Source organism: Artibeus jamaicensis, unplaced genomic scaffold, assembly GCF_021234435.1.
Source record: "Artibeus jamaicensis isolate MK-2021 breed Jamaican fruit bat unplaced genomic scaffold, CSHL_Jam_final scaffold_916, whole genome shotgun sequence".
In the NCBI taxonomy this organism is placed as follows: Eukaryota; Metazoa; Chordata; class Mammalia; order Chiroptera; family Phyllostomidae; genus Artibeus; species Artibeus jamaicensis.
The window spans coordinates 15,410,322-15,423,950 of record NW_026522059.1 but is presented as its reverse complement, the minus strand read 5'-3'; the positions used below and the strand labels follow the sequence as shown (position 1 = coordinate 15,423,950).

The 13,629-nt window shown below is 38.2% G+C and overlaps 1 long non-coding RNA gene across 1 annotated transcript; it reads left to right on the top strand.

Annotated features, from left to right (window-relative positions):
• The first annotated feature begins 5,979 nt into the window (after positions 1–5,979).
• Positions 5,980–12,896, top strand: LOC128626752 (uncharacterized). Its single transcript, XR_008390800.1, has 3 exons — positions 5,980–6,085; positions 6,313–6,381; positions 11,494–12,896. It is a non-coding gene; the product is annotated as an uncharacterized LOC128626752 (long non-coding RNA).
• The last annotated feature ends 733 nt before the right edge of the window (positions 12,897–13,629 follow it).

Genomic DNA, 13,629 nt, shown 5'->3' with positions numbered 1-13,629 from the left:
TGATGGACCATGGCTTTAATTAATTGGAGGAAGAGTCACACTGTGATGGCGTTTTCTGCCTCTTCGTCCGTTCTCCACATTCAGCATTTGGGCATTTAATTATTGTCATTATCTTCTCAATTGCCTCCCTACTGATGTTGTTCCTGATTCCAATGGGTAATATTACCTTCTCGTCAACTGCTTAAAACAGAAGCCTGGTCATCCTTCTTGGTTCCTCCTCTCACTCCTCTTTAACTCTCATCTTCGACTTTATCTCCAAGATTCGTCTAACTTTCCTTCCCAATAACTCCTGAATCCTCCCTTTTTTTTTTTTGCCATCTATTCTGCTACTTTCCTGGCTTGAGGAATTAACTAGCTTACTTCCATAGTTTTGTATTCTGTTTGAGTGTTTTTTACTTTTCTATTTTATTACAGAGTTATGCAAAGTCATTATTAAAAAACATAAGAAATATATATGCAGTAAAATAAAACTATAAAGAATACCCATCTACATTTCATATTCTTATTAAAAAGGAATTAGGAATGAGACTATAAAAAGCAAGCAAAATTACTTAAACTTACACCAACTTTTCTGAAACCACCTCACAGCATTCCAGAATTAAAAATATTGGATATATTTATTTTCAGCCAAAGAGTTATTACAGTAATTGGCCGGTACCACCTTTCTGACTACTCAGCACACAGCAAGTACTAAGTCAATACTTGTTCTGTGGAAACTGAAATGACCAAAATATTATAATCAAATGTGAACATGTTATGGAAAAGAATATGTTGTGAAATGCCAGAGAAGAGTACAAAGGCGGCCTGGATAACAAAAGTCTAAATATTTTATTCATTAATCAAGGTAAACTTAAAATGTTTTATCTTCATATCTTGGTAAATATATCTTCATTATAACCTGGAAGACCAGATTTGAATTTAGGATTATTGAGTTCTTGAGGCTTTTGCTTTGGAATAAGATGGTGCTGGGGAAATTCACAGAGTCACCAGCTTTGTCCCTACAGTGTCTGTGTCCTGTACCGTGAGGCACCTCAGCTGCTCAGGGCTGGGGACACTGCACAGTCTGCCCTTGGGTGGCGGGGGGAATGGACCCAAAGAAGCCCACACGTGCCTTGGAAGTGGGTTTCCTTTTAGCAGTGGTGTGGTTTACAATATGATTTAATTTTATTGGGTTGGCCAAAAAGTTCATTTTCCCCATAATATGGCTCTAGTAGCACTGAGTTGTTTTTAACTTCATTTAAAACAATTTTGTTCGATTGTATTGTGACAGTTGTCATATCAGCATGCATTAAAAAATTATCAAACTTAGTGGATTTTTGTGTAGCCATTTTAATATTGAAGATGGAAGAAAATATGCAACATTTTTGGCATACTATGCTTTATTATCTCAAGAAAGGTAAAAATACAACTGAAATGCAGAATAAAAAACATTGGTGCAGTGTATAGAGAAAGAAGGTGCTGTGACTCATCAAATGTGTCAGAAGTGGTTTGTGAAGTTTTGTGTGGAGATTTCTCATTGGATGATGCTCCATGGTAGAGTAGACCAGTTGAAGTTGATAATGATCAATTTGAGACATTAATTGAGAACAACCAATGTTTTACACGAAGGAGATAGCTGACATACTCAAAATATCTAAATCAATAAAGTTATTGGTGAAAGTGAAAAATGTGTCTTTTATTTTATGGAGAAAACCAAATGGACTTTTTGGACAACCCAATATTAATCATGTCTTCCTCTCACAAACTAAAGCATGTTGACTTTTATGACCTTACATATGATTGTTTCACATTCTGTTTCTTCATTTATTTCTGGGAGAAACACTTTCATGCTCTATTATTTCCTGTATCTGTATTATAAAATAAAGCTGAAACCAAACAGTGGTTCAGAGATGTATTTTTCCATAAGATCTCTATCGGTTAATGATGCTGAAAAACAGTCCACTCCAAAACCTAGTGACTCAAAAAACTATTTACTCTTTCTCACAATTCTGTGGGTTGCCTTTCCACAGCTGGTTTTGCCTGGGGTTGTTCATGTGGCTATTCGGCTGGCATGGCAATGGGGCTAGAAGGTCCAACCTGGCCTGACTCCCATGGCTGGCTATTTGAGCTGGCTGCAGACCACGGCGCCCCACTTCCCTCCATGTGGCCTCATGTTCTCCAAACAGTAGACCGTTTTGTCCCATGCTAGGTCAGTACAGCATTCCACCAGGGCAAAAGCAGAAGCTGCAAAGGCTCCTGAACCCGAGGTTCCAGGATTCCCATGGCATCACTGCTGTCACACTCTATTTCTTGGTCAAAGCAAGACACAGGGCCAGCCTGTATTGAAGGGGTGGGAGAACACACTCCACCTTCAGGTGGGAGGAGTTACAAAATACTGTGGCCATGTTTCTGCAGTTTGCCATAGGATATTAGTTTCTTTGTTTCCATAAAGAGTAGATTATTAAAAGAGTATTGTGTAGGTGTTTTCAGCAAATCCCCTTTCCATCTTCATTCTATATGTCTGTCATCCTAAGTTTAAAAGAATTCATTTCAGATGCCAATGGTAGATTGTATAGCAAAATGATGGCTTAATAATTATAAAACAATAAGGAATCCTAAGCTTCTAAGATTTTTTAAAAAATTGGAATTCTACCTATAAATTTATCTTTTAAAACATTTTTATAAAAAACATACTGAGAAAATAATTGGTGGCAATACGACACATATACCTGAAACAACTGGAGAATAGACTGACACCAGAACATCTTGTTTCCAATGATTCCAAATGATTCTTCCAAAAAAGAACCAGGAAAAGAGGAACTCAGTTCTCTAGAGAAGAAGTAAGTAGTGACATTGAGAATATGTTCAGTACTACTACTAATAAAAGAAATGCAAATTAAAATAGAGTAAATTTTCATCACCAACTAAATAGTAAAATTAAAAATACAAAAATGCCCAGTATTGATGAGCTTGTATGGAAATAGGCATTCTCATCTATTCCCTAGAGGAGAATTTGGCATAGGTACCAAGAATTTTAAGTTTGTTTACATCTTCTGAATCCTAACTCTAGGAATTTATAAAACAATTATGACATAAATAAAAATATAGTGACATATGAGGATATTTGAAAAAGGAAAGAAACTAATGTATATGCCTCAAATATATTATATGTTCTGTTGATGAAAGGCTACAAGGTCATAAAAATTCTGCCACAGGGAAAAAAACTTTTAATAACATGAAAAATGGTCACTGGTTAACAAAGTTGAAGATACTACACTTACCATACACTACATTTCTCATTTTAATATACATGCTAATTCTCTCTTGTCCAGCCTCCCACTAGATTGACTTTCCTCTCTCGTCTGCCTTGCTGAGTTCCCTGATAGGCAGACACTCTAGACCATATATCTTGGGGCTTTCTTCATCAGAGGACTTCCAATTGGCTTCCCATTAGACTATTCCAGTTGATTCTGGCCCCTGGGAGGCACTGGCATAAGATTGGAGGGCTAGAGAAGAAAGCGATCTGTTTGATTTCTTCCCTTTTGGTTCCAGATCTGTGGTTCTCCAATACTATAGCACTTTCCAATTAGCTATATATTTTTTCTCCCTGCAGCCTTTGTCTAAAGGAGCTGGTAAGAGCTTCCCACTTTTGCTGGTCTTTGTGCACCTCACCATTTCTTGTGTAACCCCTAACCCTGCTCATGTTTCTGAAAGCGGTCTCTTCATTAAGTTGCTTTGTTTGAATTCATTTCTCTACCAATTCAGAATATTCTTTAACTTAAAATGTGTCTCTTATGAGAAACTATTTATAATTTGTAAGAGGTTATTTATTTTTCCAGAGGGAAAGACTTTTGAATGTTTGAGGTGAAATAGTATTGAATGGATGAACAGGATTTCAGAAGAAAAATTTTAAAGAATGTGGTATTAAAAATATTAATGGGAGTTTTTCTGGATGGTAATATTTATGGTTGACTTTTTTCTACATCAGATTTTTACATTTTTATTTTAAATAAGAATACATTACAGAAAGAAGACAAGATAAACATTTCTAAAAAGTGACTGTTTTAGATGAAATTGAGCTAATGGGTATTTTAGCATTATTTACAGCATACTAAAACTTTGTAGATGCCACTGAAGTTGAAAATGCATTATATCATTTGTTCTTCATAACTCTGAGAAGTGCATGGGAAACTATCACCGTCCCACCCTGATATACCATCAGAAAATGGACCTTAGAGAATGAAATGATTTGCCCAAATTCCACAGTTAGTAACAAGAATTGGAAGCTAGATCTTCTAAGTCATATTCAATTCTTTTCTACAATGAAGGTGTCGTGTAGACCCAAATTGTGGGATATACTATTATAAAAGATGATGATGCTTGAACTTTGAGGTTTTGCTTAAAAAATAATCATAAGTACTTACACGAAAGCATTTCCCCTCATAAAAATAAACATGCTTATTGGGAAATAGCAGCTATTGTGAATGCATTAGTAAAAACCTTATCCTTAATGACATTAATAGAGTATATTCATATTGTACTTTTTTTTGCTTTTTTGATGAGATAATATTTCTTCCTTAATACCTTGCATATATCTAATTAAGGATAACATTTACCAGAAAGATCCTCCAATTCTGTGTTCCTGTCCTTTTTCTTACTCTTTTTCACAATGTCCTATTATTTCCTTCACAGTATTTTATTTTATCTTTTCTCATCACCACCTGTGATTTACCTCACCCATTCCTGGATGTTTTATGGATCCGTGCATATCAGCTGTTTTGTCAGTCTCTGCACTATAGACACATAAAAAGGGAAGTCCGACTGAAACATACTAATAAACCGAAAGCAACTCACCCTCACCAAAGACAAAGTTTGCTCAAATCCCAAATATGACTTTTCTAAGGCAATTGGGGCCCTTCTCACCCTTTTTTTGGTATTAGCAATTCAAACCCTCATTTTGTATCGAAACCCCACAGTCTTTGTGCATGTAAAAGTCCCATTAAATTCAATGGTATCTTTGGGTATAAAATATATGGCATCTGACATTTACGTGTGATGTGAAAGCGGGGTCATGTCTGGAGCTTTATTTCAGTTGCTGAGGCTGCTTTATCTCTTTTGATTTCTGGATCATTTTGCTGTATTTCAATAGCCACTGTTGTGGCTGTACTTGAAAATGTTCATTTTGCACTTTTTAAAGTCGATGCAATTCTGCACGGTTGAGCGCATTCACACTACTTGCAAGACCAGCTCTCTTTGTTGCTGTATTGCTTTTGTTTCCTTCTCTGGTTCTTTCACTACTTCCTTCTATTCCACAGATAGTTCTTGCTGTGTGCCTGAATATAGGCCAAAGTCTTTGAAAAATTCCTTCTGAAATCCTATTCATCCCATTCAATGCCATTTCACCTCAAATATGCAAAACTCTTTCCCTCTGGAAAGTAAATAATCTCTTACTTAGGAGTTTTTAACCAGTGTCACATAAGAGATACATTTTAGGTTAGAGAACACTCTAGGGCGAGTCACTTGGCTCATAAACCCCAATGGCACAGAGGATGCCATTGCTCTTCTGTGGTTTTATGCCCCTCTAAGTTCTCTGTCAACTCCCCATGGATAGTCCAGAAGGATGATAATGGGATCTGACAATCTATTCATTCCGTCTTCTCTGTGTGTCTATGACTTAGGGTAAATGGCATGGGGCAATGGAATTCCTGCCACAGGAGAGCAAATAGAGGGCAACTAACAGCTGGTTAACTGAGGGGCCTTTGTTCTCTGTGCCAGGAGACAGGACATTTCTAAAAGTCCAGTAATGAAGGGGGCAAATGCCAACTGTGGGAGGGAGGCAATAACCGCCTACTGTATTTTCAAAATGAAGCATGGGGAACTTTGTGTTCCTTTAGGTTGTGGTGATTTTTAAGTGCGATAGAGAATTTGGGATCTGCTTAGAGTGATTAGGTCACTCAAGTTGGAGAGCACAGTACTTGGCCCCAGGATTTAGTCCCATGGATTGGCAAACACTGGTTTCAATGTGAGTCGATATGGAATAATGGAAAGAACTCTGGTATTGGGGGAGTCAGAGAATCTGAGCTCTGGAGTGGACCTGTGAATTTGGGTAAGTTTCAACCTGCTGGTCCTTGGAGTATTTATCTGTCAAATGGGAATAACTGCTTTTGAACTATCTACCTCACATGAGGTATTAATGGTCAATGTGCTTAGAAAATTGCCGCATGTTCTATATACATACATGTATCCTTTACATATAAATATAAAGGATTATTATTTCAGTGGGCACTAGTGTTGTAGCTATTGCTATTACTAATACATTCACAATTTTTCCAGATGTATTGTGAATCCCAGTGTCTTTCCTCAGACTCATAGTTTCAACTACTGCTCAACATGCCTTTGAATGTGAGTAAAGCCATATAATTCTGCATTTCTCAAATGATACTTGTTACCTTTTCAAGCTGCTCTTTCTCCTATATTTTGGTTAAGGAATTTGTTGTATTTCTCGTCACTTAAGACAAATCTGGTCTCCCGTTCTCTTCCACTGTCTGTGTCCTGCAAATGGGTGAGACCCATTCATTTGCCTGTTAACTCTGTCTGTTCCTCTCTATTACTGTCTGTGTCCTCAGTTAGGGACCTGGTCACTGTGGATAAAACAGACTTCTTGGTTTAGAATGAATCTCTTGGAATTAGGCAATAGGATTTCCCCCTTTAAAATGTCTACAGAGAGAAAGGGAAAAACAAAGATTGACACTTTGAGGTTCATGCCTCTGATGTAGTGGAAGAGATCCCGAAAGAAGTCAGTGTATATTACAAGTTCAGTGACTAAGCTCAATTTTCTGCAACAAACAATCTAGCAAGTGAAACTCCCCATAACAAAGAGTAAGGCATATGTCTAACCACCAACATGCAAAACAAGCTTGCAATAACCTGGAGATTATGAATTATATTCCATAGGAGAAAACTACAAGCCTCAGCTGTTGGAAACCAAAGCATTACAGGAAATGCTTATTCTTCCTTTTAGAAAATTGGCTAGAATCTCGATTCTATAATGCTCCATGGAGTACTATGGATTTAATCTTGTTCACTACACCCGAGCAATTCTCTTTATTGATCGTGCTTTTGTGGTAATAGATTTGCAAATATTTTCAACTTTCCTTCATATTTTTATGAAAAATCACGATATTTCACCTAGCTCTTTGTAGTCTCAAGGGCTCTTATGCCAACATTGTGAAATGTGCTCTGTGGGTTCAGCCGAAATTTTAATCAAATTTGAATCAAAATTTGGGTGATTTCGGAATCTCCTATTTCCACATAATTTTTTACTGGGCCCTTTAAATGGCCCTTTAAAAAATAAATGTATTGGTTTCCTCTTGCTTCACTTCACCTTTCCTCCAATTCATCCTCCAGATTGACACCAATGATGGTTCTAAAATGCAGATGCAACCAAGGCATTTTGGGAACCCTACAAAGTACTAATGAAGAACCTGAGAATGGCATACACATTCCTCTCTGAGCTTGTCTCCATTGTGCCATTCTTGCCATTTATGTTCTGTGCCTCAGATAGCTCTTGTTCTAGCCTTTTAAATGCTTGCAGTCACCTAGACACACCATGTGGGTTCACGTCTCCACCTTCACCGTGAAGTCCCTCTCTCACTACTTCCTTCTCCAACGCTTCCCATCCTTGTGAAAACAGGCTCCGTTTTTTCTTTTGCATTTTAGAAAATGTTTCAATTTCAAATAATTTCAGACTTAAAAATATCACAAAATAAAGTAGTAAAAAACTTTTCTACTACTTCCTATTTGAGTCCCTGGGTTTCTAAGTGCTATTCAATTATATCTTGCCAGGTATGCTAATAAAGTTTATCCCAAGCATTTCCAATCAAAGCATTCAGGTAAACGCCAACTTCCAAATGTACTTTTCTGGTTAAATAAGTGTCTCAAGAGGAAGACTAAGTCTATTTTTCTATATTTACTGACACGGAAGAGCTACTGTTCTCTTTCCTTTGGGAGGGCGACAAACACAAAGGAATCAGATGTAAATTGGTTCACTCTGCTTTTGCTTGGTACATCAAAATTTTAAACTACAGTGAATTCTGAGAAGTACAGTGACTCATCAAGAGGAGTAAAGAAAATTGCAAAGCGATCTGCCATACTTATACCACCTGTCTTATATTCTGATAGCTTCAGAAAGAGAGAATAAAAAATGGACTGGCTACTTCCAGGAAGGACCAGGCTGTAAGTATCCAGAGGCAGCATAATTTTCTCCAAGACAGAACTATTCCAGTTCTTTTTTTAAAAAAGATTTTATTATTTACTTTTAGAGAGAGGGGAAAGGAGGAAAAAAGAGAGGGAGAGAAACATCAATGTGTAAGAGATACACAGCTGGGGACTTGGCCCACAACTCAGGCATATGCCCTGACTGGAAATCTGACCAATGACCTTTCAGTTCACAGACTGGCATGCAATCCATTGAGCCACACCAGCCAGGACTAGAGCTGTCCCAGTTCTTAAATTTGGGTGTAGTCACTTCATTTTCACTTCTACTGTTTCTTTCATTAAACTACATACCTCACTCTCTTTCAGTCATTATCTCAGTTATGTGTTTCCACTAGACTCTGATATCTAAAGGAATAAGGGTCAAGTCTTAGTCATTTTTCTGTTTTGGCAGCACTTACTATTACAGTGCCTGGCAAAGAGTGGGAATTTAAAATTTGTTGACTGACTGATTGATGAACTAAATTAATAAAGTGTAACAGAAATTAACAAAGGTGACCTTGAAGTTTGTGAAGTATCTTTAGAAGGAATATCTTGGCATTAAAAAAAAAAAGAAGCTCTATTCTTATGGGGACTATTGCTGGGGTATGTTCACTTTCTCTAAGTCTTCTTGGCTGACATCACTATTTACAAGACATTTAAAGAACTACTGGGATGTTTTTGAACTCTGCAAAGTTATTAGCAGATGTAGCACTTGTGAGACCACCTGTCTACCCATCATGCATCTGGAAATGTTGGTAGTTGCATCTGTCAGACACTGGCACCATCCCACCCTGTGAATTTTCAGGCTTCAGCTGCAGGTGTGTTTTTTGTCTGTGGTTTCTGAAGGAGTCTTTCTGTTTAAGAGACTGCATTCTTTTTTTTTTTCACTTTAAAGATACAATTTTTATTCTATTTTTCCATTACCATTTAGTCCCCTTTTCCCCCTTTCCCCCAGCAGTCACTACACTGTTGTCCATGCCCATGTGTCTTTTATCCTTTTTGCTCCATCCCTCCAGTCCCTCCCTAACCTCCCCCACCCACTAGCTGTCATCTGTTCTCCATCTATGAGTCTGTCTCTGTTTTGCTTGTTAGTTCAGTTTGTTCATTAGATTCCACATATGACTACAATCTTAATTAATCCCAATTTATCAACTACATAAATAACCCTAAAACTTTTCATTAAAATAACTATTGGTAAGTCAGAAAGGAGAATTTTTTTGTTTGTTTTAACAGAGCAAGTCTTAAAAAGTAAGCATAAGAACCCATGTTTTTCCTTTTACGTTGATCCTCCATGAGTCTAAACATCCCAGGGGCTCATGTTGGAGCTCTCCCAAGTTTCTTAGCAGAGTACTGGCCACTGGTGGTCTATTCACTTGACACAGGTTAGGGCCCCGGCTCTTCCAGAGACTTGTTAAAAATAGAGACGTCAGGGCTCTTGACTGCGGTCACCAAGGGACAGACTTAACGGGACATTTCAATGTTTCTACCCTCCAAGTTTCTGATTCTTTTCAACATTTTTTATTAATGCCTGAAATTTTACTTTTTTTTTTTTTTCTGTTTTCCACCATCCACTCCCCCACCCCACCCATACCCACCTCAATCCTACCCCTGTTTTGGCTTTGTCCATGTGTCCTTTATACATGTTCCTTGACAACCCTTCCCCCTTTCCTCCCTGTTATCCTCTCCCCCCTCCCCTCTGGTCATTGTCTTTTTGTTCTTTATTTCAATGTCTCTGGTCGTTTGCCTGCTTGTTTGTGTTGTTGATTAGGTTCCGCTTTTCAACATCTTAAAAAGTGAAAAAGAATCTCAGGATAACTTGCCAGAGTTGATCTCTGTGCTTATTATTTCTGACCAATAAAACAAGGTACCTTTCTAATTAAACATTTTTAAAAAATATTTTATTTATTTATTTTTTGAGGGAGGGGAAGGGAAGGAGAAAGAGTGGGAGAGAAATATCAATGTATGGTTGCCTCTCATGCGTCCCCTGCTGGGAACTGGCCTGCAACCCAAGCATGTGCCCTGACTGGGAATCGAACCCCGATACTCTGGTTCGCAGGCCCGCGCTCAATCCACTGAGCTATGCCAGCCAGGGCTTCTAATTAAACATTTTTGATGTCTCTTTCCTTTAACTTCTCCACTTTCTCAGTAAGAGTAAAGTATAAATTTATGTTTCAGTTTTTATCTGTTTAACACTCTGTTGCTATCAGCATCTGATTTTGGTAACATCATAAGGCCTATGGTCTTTGGAGATGAACAGATAAGCATGAGAACAAAACTAATAATAAAAATGAGTACAATTGATCCTTGAACAACACAAGCGTGAAAGGCACCAATGCTTGTGCAGTCGAAAATCTGTGTTTAACTTTTGACTTCTCAAAAACTTAAGTTCTCCCTTTATATTCACAGGGGATTGGTTCCTAAAAACCCATGTGGATACCAAATCCAACATGCTCAAGGCCCCTATATAAAATGGCATATATACCAATGCATACAGTCAGCCCTCTGCAACAACAGGTCAAATACAACACAGGTATTTATTGAAAAAAATCCACATACAAGTTGACTCACACAATCCAAACCCATATTATTCGGGGGTCAACTGTACTTTCTTTCACCTACTGCACAATTCAGATATTTTAAATTTTAACACCTCTGAAACTGGGGTGCCTCTTTCAACTGATGGCATTTTATATTCTGTATGGAGGCAGCAGTTGCAAAGTGGTTGCGTTACCTGTCCAAGCATTCCAAGTGAACGCATGTCAACAGCTTGGAAGGAAATCCTGGAGAAAGGAGAAGAGCAGTCTTAACTGCTAGACACCAACAGTTGTTCTGAGTATTGGCAATATTTCTAGAGACAGAGTCAAGAAAGAGTATCTCTCCATAAATGTAAAACCATGTTGAGACATTCAGAAAAGCCTTGTCATGATATTTGGGTTATTTTAGGGAGTGTTTCATCACTAGCCCTTTTCAGCGTACAGACGGGGACTTTGTGTGGAAGAGCATAGAAATCAATAACTCTTTGTGCAGAAGTGATAAAGATTAGGACTCTGAATTTTGAAGAAGTTGCAGAAATACCTAAACCAATTCATTTCACTTATATTTTATTTTTATATATGCAAAAAGTTAATTTATGATAAAAAAAATCTGTCTAATTAAGCCAAAAGCATTCTTCCAATAAATGTAGTAGAAATTTTTAAGTGATAAGAAAGCCTTAGGTTATAGTTTAATTCACAGAACTTTTTCTCCTTTCTTTCTTAGTGATATCAAAATAATGGAGCTTCTTATAACTGATGGACTCATTCTATGAAATGAAATTATGACAATCTAGAACTTACTACTTCTTTCTACATGTCAGCCATCTTTCAAGAATGTCATGTACAAGCTCTGCCCAGAAAAAGTTCAACCATTGTTTATATATCAAGAGGAATGGTTAGTGCAACATTGATGTAAACTGTCTGCCAAGAAGAGTGGACTGGAATGCGCATAGTTGAACAACGATGACTTCAATGTACTAGTCAGTGGGGGTGGTAGATGCCATTGAGTGAGTATGTGTACTGTGTGGTTGTCACATTCAAAATGGTTGAGCGAGTAGAGCAATGAATCTGCAACCAATTTTGCAGTAAGCTTGAATAGTCCTCTGCAGAAACTATTTGTATGATTCAGAAGGCCACAGCTATAGGCAGCTGGTAATTGGCAGCTTCATTATGACATTGTACCTGCTCATGCATCGCATTTTGTGCAGAGTTTTTGGCGAAAAATCAGATCACCCAGGTGACTCAGCCCTCCTACAGCCCAGATTTGGTGCTCTGTGACTTCTGGCTTTTTCCAAAACTAGAATCACCTTTGAAAGGGAAGAGATTTCAAACCATTGATGAGATTCAGGAAAATATGATGGGGTAGCTAATAGTGACTGGGAGAGCTATGTGAGATTCTAAGGTGCCTACTTTGAAGGGGACTGAGGTGTCATTGTCCTATGTACAATTTTCTTCGATAGATGTCTCTATTTTTCATAGTACATGGCTGGATACTTTATGGACATACCTCATATATGAATTCATTTAATTCTGACAAAACCCAATGAGATAGTTGCTTTTGCTATTCTCATTGTAGAGGAAAGGTGTGAAGTCACAGATGTGTGACTCTGACTCTTGACTGCTTTCTAGATTTGTGACCCAGGACACTCTGACACTCAGTTCCTCATGTGCAAAATGCACATCATAAAGCCCACCTCACAACACTGCTGTAAAAATTGAATTAGATGATATTGAACTAGGGCTCTACCATTATAGCTCATTTAACCTAGATAATCTATTTAAAGCCTCTATCTCCAAATACAGTCACTTCGGGGCTTAGGACTTTAGTATGTGAATTTGGGGGGACACAGTCCAGCCTGTAACAATGGGGGCGAGTGGGGCCCTGGTGAGCTGGAGAGCAAGGCCCTGTTCTTCAGAAGAAGAGTGGCCACTACTCGGCCTCTATCAGTCACTACCACAGGGAAGGAAGGCCTGGCACGGTCAGGGTGCAATTTCCCATTCACACTTGGAATGCAAATTTTTAAGGACAATCTTCCAGTTTTAAAAACTTTCTGGGTGACAAAGGTGAAAGGATGAAGAAAAAACAAAAACAAAGAACCCCCAACTCACAGACAACAGCATGGTGATTAGCAGAGAGAAAGGGAGGTGGGGAGAGGTGGGAGAAGGTAAAGGGGGGTAAATGGTGATGGAAGAAGACCTGAAGAGGTAAACACACAATAAAGTACACAGGATGATGTGTCACAGAATTGTACTCCTGAAACCGATATAGTTTTATTAACCAATGTCACTCTAATAAATTCAATTTAAAAACTTAAATTAATAAAGACTGGCACCTTCTTAAAAGCTATGCTGTCTGGGGCTGGTTGCCTGTTTGTACAGTCTGGGTGAGGCAGGCAGTAACAGCAGATTTTCCATGATGGCTTACTCCTGCTCTTCCTCCTCCTCCCCCACCCTCCCTCCGTCCCTAGGTGCTGTCTCAGCAGAAATGCTCATGGAGAGTTCGGGTTGCACTGAAGCAGAGACCCAGGGGCCAGAAGTCATTTCCTTGTCATGCATTATTTCTTGAGTCCCTGAGATAGAGCGTGTCAAGTTTTCAGAAGTCAGCTGTCCTTCAACAAACTTATAAATGGTAATTGGTTCCACTAAGATAGAAACGTTTAACTATATTCAAAGAATCAATAGCCTCGGTCAATTATTAAAGTAGGTTAAGAGCTACTGAGTGTCCAAGGAGTGATGCCATACAGTCAGTGATCCATACACTGCTTTAATTATAATTGGTCTAGGTCCTCAGAGCACAGAGTGCTCTCTGCATGAAGTGTGTAATGACTCCCTAACAATGAAAAGCAGTGTGAATATACAG